The sequence below is a fragment of the Bidens hawaiensis genome, unplaced genomic scaffold (assembly GCF_021521415.1).
Source record: "Bidens hawaiensis isolate Kalapana, Puna unplaced genomic scaffold, B.hawaiensis_p1.1 tig00067459_1, whole genome shotgun sequence".
NCBI lineage: Eukaryota > Viridiplantae > Streptophyta > Magnoliopsida > Asterales > Asteraceae > Bidens > Bidens hawaiensis.
Window position 1 is genome coordinate 60,978 of NW_027501958.1, and position 6,691 is coordinate 67,668.

Here is a 6,691-nt window from a genome sequence, read left to right on the forward strand (position 1 = left end):
TTTTTGTCATGTGAACAAACTAAAAGGTTCAACCTTGGCAACAATCTTCAAAGAAAAATGAATGCAATTTTAGACATGTTCACCAAAATGCCCAAGAAATGACAAAAGAGAAGCAAACACAGAGACAACTTTCTTGTTTTTTTTCCCTTGCAAATTTGACTTCAAACCAAAATTTTAAACAACACCAGCAGGAGCACACATACGCCACCATATTCAAATTATGATTAACTCGCTAAATAATCTCCTATTTAAATGCTGTTCCCAACATTTAATCATCATCAAGTCATCAACACTGATCAACTTTCAATACAATCTGCTCTCTGATCAAAATGAATTCTTCTAAATTTCACATTGTTCTTTTCACTCTACAAGCTCTTTTAGTTTTAGCCTTGGCATCAACACAAGCTACTGCATCAAAATCAGACCTTTTTCGTGAATACATCGGAGCCGAGTTCAATAATGTGAAATTCTCAGATGTGCCCATCAACCCAAATGTCCAATTCCACTACATACTCGCCTTTGCAATCGATTACACCACTTCATCTTCTTCGTTCCCGACCAATGGAAAGTTCAACGTCTTCTGGGACACCGATAACCTCGCCCCTCCTCAAGTCTCTTCAATCAAGAATCAACACTCTAATGTCAAAGTAGCTGTGAGCTTGGGAGGTGACAGTGTGAATGGAGGAAGCTGTTATTTTAGCCCTTCGTCGGTGGACTCATGGGTTTCTAACGCGGTTTCTTCACTCACTAAAATCATCCAAGAGTATAACTTAGACGGGATTGATATCGACTACGAGCATTTTCATGCAGACCCTGAAACCTTTGCTGAATGCATCGGGAAGCTTATAACCACCTTAAAAAACAACGGAGTCATCTCGTTTGCATCTATAGCTCCGTTTGATGATGATGATGTTCAAAGCCATTATCAGGCTCTTTGGAAGAGTTATGGCCACGTTATAGACTATGTTAATTTCCAGTTTTATGCATATGATGAGGGGACCACTGTTTCTCAGTTTATGAACTATTTTCAGACTCAAAGCTCGAATTATAATGGTGGTAGTATCTTGGCTAGCTTCATCAGTGATGGAAGTGGAGGTTTATCGCCACAGAACGGTTTTTTTACTGCCTGTAGCAGGCTTAGAAACCAAGGGAAGCTAGGTGGGATCTTTGTATGGTCTGCAGATGATTCGAAGGCTTTAGGGTTCCGTTACGAGAAGCAATCACAAGCTTTGCTGGCTGCTCATCCTTAGTGTATATATATTATGTTTTGTACTTAAATATCTTTGTGGTTGTGACTCTGGTGCGAAAGATTGTATGTGTATAATATGATTGTTATCTACTATTGAAGTGCTTACAAATCTTTTTTGTGATCTTAAGCTTAAGTGAACCTTAATTCGCTTAATTATGATATATGATAAAAAAAAAAAAAGAGACCAAGCAGTCTCGTAGAGAGAAGAACTTTATTATTTCTGTACGCAATTGACACACACATATCAAACAGATGATTACAACATGAAAGGACCCATACAAGCTATTAAAAATAAGCATACATGAAAAGTTTAAACCATCATTTTGTGACAAAAATAATATAACAGATGAAACAATTTAAGCTGCAAGCGGTTTTTTTTCCCTAAATTTATTAGCTAATGTGGTTTTTAAAATTTTAGTTTACAACCATGAATTTGTTTTTACCTCCTGATAATGAATTATTTGAAGCCTGCGAATAATTGAAGAGACAAGGTAAGCTTGGAGGCATATTTGTTCGGTGTGTTGATGAATCCAAAGCCTTTGGTTTTATTTTAGATATGAACAAGAATCTCAGGGCATATTGGCATCATCCTTTTTCTAATCATGGGCATATCTAAGATTTCTTGTGCAGATTGTTTCTTTTCTTCTTTCATAAAAAATAAGTAACACACCATCAGATGAAGCAATACATCTCGTTTTTTAGTTGTTTTAAATAAAAATGTATCAAATGCATCTTCAGGGTTTGACTGAAAACAGGATCTAATCAACTACTGGAATTGAATAAACCATAATAAATGCATCTTTGGTTACTAAAAGAAAACATTGAAACAAGAAAAAACAAGGAATGACAGTGACACTGTTTGTGATCTTCTACAGACGGCCGACATGACAAAAACTTTGGTTTGTGACAATGTGGTAGTGACAGCTAAGAACAAGATTAATATTTATTTAACCTATATAATAACATCAGAATCAAACTTATGCTACCACAATTAATATCAACTTGACACTTCTAAAATCTCTGATCAAACATGGGTCTCTCTAAACTTTTAATTATTCTTTTCACTCTACAAACTCTTTTACTTACAGCATCCGCCCAATCTACTGATCAAAAACCGAAAATATTTCGAGAATATATTGGAGCGGAATCCAAAAATGTCGAATTTTCAGATGTACCCGTAAATCCAAACCTCGAATTCCACTACATACTTGCATTTGCAATCGATTACACCGATTCGTCTCCCCCCACCCAACCAATGGCAAATTCAACGTGTTCTGGGACACAAATAACTTCAACCCTTCTACAGTTTCTTTAATCAAGAACCAACATTCTAATGTCAAAGTGGCTTTGAGCTTAGGAGGTGACACTGTCAATAAACAACAATGTAACTTTAGCCCATCTTCAGTGGACTCATGGGTTTTTCTTCACTCACTAATGTCGAAGCACGAAATGGAATCTGACCTGACTCATGACGGAGCTTCCACGGATTTCGAGATGAATGAACCGCATCCTGGTCTGCTGATCCTCTCCTCCGGCTGCTCGCGATCTGCAGTGGCGTTTGGGGGTGTGGAGGTGACCGCTAAGAGATCTTCAAGATCTCTTGTTCACAGACACAAAAACTGGTGGTGGCACCTACTGAGCATGACCCCATGATAAGGAGGTGAAGACCTCCTTATATAGAGTCTCATGGCCACCATCATGATACCCTAATGGGCCTAGCCCAATTAGGGCTACCTCCACAAACCTCCTCAGCCCAATAACAAATGTATTAGCCCATATAATAAAACAAACCAAATATAATAAATTTAGGATTGTAAACCGGGTTTAATACCATACCCCTACAAGCCCCCCCAAGTCCAGCGTTGCTCCTGGGCGCGCAAACGCTTAGGTGGAGCGTTGGACTTTATAAGGTGTTAGGGCGTTTTTTCCCTTTTATTCGGCCTTATCTTTATTGTCTTGAGTCTGGGAGATTTTCTCCATGATGGTGACGCGTTGTGATCCTTAAGATAATGGTGGTGTCGAGTTATAAGGATAATAAAGCTTTGCGCGCGAGAGGCGTCTTACGAGCTGAGAAATAAAGCCTGCGCGCGAGAGGCGTCTTACAAGCTGGGTAATAAAGCATGCGCGCGAGAGGCGTCTTACAAGCTGAGCAATGAAGCCTGCGCGCGAGTGGCGTCTTACGAGATGAGAATAATAAAGCCTGCGCGCGAGAGGCGTCTTACGAGCTGAAAATAATAAAGCCTGCGCGCGAGAGGCGTCTTACGAGCTGAAAATAATAAAGCCTGCGCGCGAGAGGCGTCTTACGAGCTGAAATAATAAAGCCTGCGCGCGAGAGGCGTCTTACGAGCTGAAAATAATAAAGCCTGCGCGCGAGAGGCGTCTTACGAGCTGAAAATAATAAAGCCTGCGCGCGAGAGGCGTCTTACGAGCTAAGAGTAATAACTGAGCTGGCGCGTGAGGCGACTTACGAGCTGTAATAATAACTGAGCTGGCGCGTGAGGCGACTTACGAGCTGTAATAATAACTGAGCTGGCGCGTGAGGCGACTTACAAGCTGTAATAATAACAGTAGCCTGCGCGCGAAGCGTCTTACGGGTTGTAATAATAATGTAAACCTGCGCGCGGGGCGTCTTACGGGCTGTAATAATAATGGAAACCTGCGCGCGGGGCGTCTTACGGGCAATGAAAGTAATGATAATAAAAGCTGGCGCGTGGCCGACGGGTTTATGAGGATTCCCAACCTTCAAGTATGGCTGGGAGCCGTATGGGAAATTGAGGATTCCCAACCTTTAAGTATGGCGCGGAGCCGTATGGGAAATTGTGAGGATTCCCAGCCTATGGCGCGGAGCCGTATGGGAAATTGTGAGGATTCCCAGCCTATGGCGCGGAGCCGTATGGGAAATTGTGAGGATTCCCAGCCTTCAAGTTTGAGCTAAGACTCATATTTTTGGGCTAAGGCCCTGACGTTTTAGAGTTAAGACTCGTCAACGCGTTTGAGCTTGGAGCTCACGCATGTATGTTTTACTTCGCTTTCTTTTTAATTTGATGTCAATATAATGTTGTCATATTGCTCAAATTAGTAAAAGGAAGTGCGAAACATGTATGCGAAAACTTGTATGCGGTGGCGCGAATGCAAAACTGCTGCGCGCTGTGGCGCAGAGTAATTGCCTGGGCGCGCGCGCGACCCGCTGTGGCGCAGAGTAGTTGCCTGGGCGCGCGCGCGCGACTCGCTGAGGCGCAGAGTAATTGCCTGGGCGCTGCGCGCGACCCGCTGTGGCGCAGAGTAATTGCCTGGGCGCGCGCGCGCGACCCGCTGAGGCGCAGAGTAATTGCCTGGGCGCGCGCGCGACCCAAAGGTTTTGAATATCCACATCAGGTAGGTTTTATGTAAAACCAACAGATCTGATAGCGTACTTGATGCTTGAGCATGCTTGATGCTTGAGCATGCTTGCTGCTTGAGCATGCTTATTGCTTGAGCATGCTTGATGCTTGAGCATGCTTGCTGCTTGAGCATGCTTGATGCTTGGGCATGCTTATTGCTTGAGCATGCTTGATGCTTGAGCATGCTTGCTGCTTGAGCATGCTTATTGCTTGGGCATGCTTATTGCTTGAGCATGCTTGCTGCTTGAGCATGCTTGCTGCTTGAGCATGCTTATTGCTTGAGCATGCTTGATGCTTGAGCATGCTTGCTGCTTGAGCATGCTTATTGCTTGAGCATGCTTGATGCTTTGAGCATGCTTGCTGCTTGAGCATGCTTATTGCTTGAGCATGCTTGATGCTTGAGCATGCTTGCTGCTTGAGCATGCTTGATGCTTGAGCATGCTTGATGCTTGAGCATGCTTATTGCTTGAGCATGCTTATTGCTTGAGCATGCTCTGCCTTCATGTCTGGGGGGCGCTGCGCGCGACACGCTGTGGCGCAGAGTAATCGCCTGGGCACGCGCGCGCGCTGTGGCGCAGAGTAATTGCCTGTGCGCTGCGCGCGACCCGCTGTGGCGCGGAGTAATCGCCTGGAACGCGCGCGACCCGCTGTGGCGCGGAGTAATCGCCTGGGGCGCGCGCGCTCGCGCGCTGTGGCGCAGAGTAATTGCCTAAGCGCGCGCGCGCGACCCGCTGAGGCGCAGAGTAATTGCCTGGGCGCGCGCGCGACCCGCTGTGGCGCAGAGTAATCGCCTGGGCGCGCGCACACGACCCGCTGAGGCGCAGAGTAATCGCCTGGGCACGCGCGCGACCCAAAGGTTTTGAATATCCACATCAGGTAGGTTTTATGTAAAACCAACAGATCTGATAGGGTTTATAAACCTATGAATATGAGGTGTGGCTGCTGCTCGGACGAACCCAGATCTGAAAACCCAGATCTGAGGGTTTTCCTCAAAAGCTCATTTTCTTCCTGTTTCTTCCAGATCTGGAGGTATTTTCCAGGTCTGAAAACACAGATCTAAGGATTTTCCCCAAAAGCTTGGTGGTTTCCTCCTGCATCTTCCAGATCTGGAAGTATTTTCCAGATCTGAAAACATAGATCTAAGGGTTTCCCCAAGAGCTCGGTGGTTCTTCCTGAGATTTTGATGAACGGATCGGAGGGCCGAGAAGAGAGGCCAGTGTGGTTCATTGCCGTCCCACGGATGGCGCAAATGTCGAAGCATGAAATGGAATCTGACCTGACTCATGACGGAGCTTCCACGGATTTCGAGATGAATGAACCGCATCCTGGTCTGCTGATCCTCTCCTCCGGCTGCTCGCGATCTGCAGTGGCGTTTTGGGGGTGTGGAGGTGACCGCTAAGAGATCTTCAAGACCTCTTGTTCACAGACACAAAAACTGGTGGTGGCACCTACTGAGCATGACCCCATGATAAGGAGGTGAAGACCTCCTTATATAGAGTCTCATGGCCACCATCATGATACCCTAATGGGCCTAGCCCAATTAGGGCTACCTCCACAAACCTCCTCAGCCCAATAACAAATGTATTAGCCCATATAATAAAACAAACCAAATATAATAAATTTAGGATTGTAAACCGGGTTTAATACCATACCCCTACAACTAACATCATCAAAGAGTATAATCTGGACGGGATTGATATCGACTATGAGCATTTTCATGCAGATCCTGAAACGTTTGCTAACTGCATCGGGAAGCTTATAACTGCCCTTAAAAACAATGGAGTCGTCTCGTTTGCATCTATAGCTCCATATGAAGATGATGAAGTTCAAAGTCATTATCAGGCTCTTTGGAAGAGATATGGTCATATTATAGACTATATTAATTTCCAGTTTTATGCATATGATAAGGGGACCACTGTTTCTCAGTTTATGAATTATTTTGAGACACAAAGATCTAATTATAAAGGAGGGTAATATCCTAGTTAGATTAACTACTGAAGGAAGTGGAGGGCTGTGAAGAAACGTGGATCTACTCACTGGTAGCAGATCTACTTTCCTCGGG

At 44.5% G+C, this 6,691-nt stretch overlaps 2 pseudogenes; both read left to right on the top strand.

The window, feature by feature from the left end:
• The first annotated feature begins 296 nt into the window (after positions 1 to 296).
• LOC143604966 (chitinase 2 pseudogene) lies at positions 297 to 1,256 on the top strand (annotated as a pseudogene).
• A 1,023-nt stretch (positions 1,257 to 2,279) lies between these two features.
• LOC143604964 (chitinase 1 pseudogene) lies at positions 2,280 to 6,603 on the top strand (annotated as a pseudogene).
• The last annotated feature ends 88 nt before the right edge of the window (positions 6,604 to 6,691 follow it).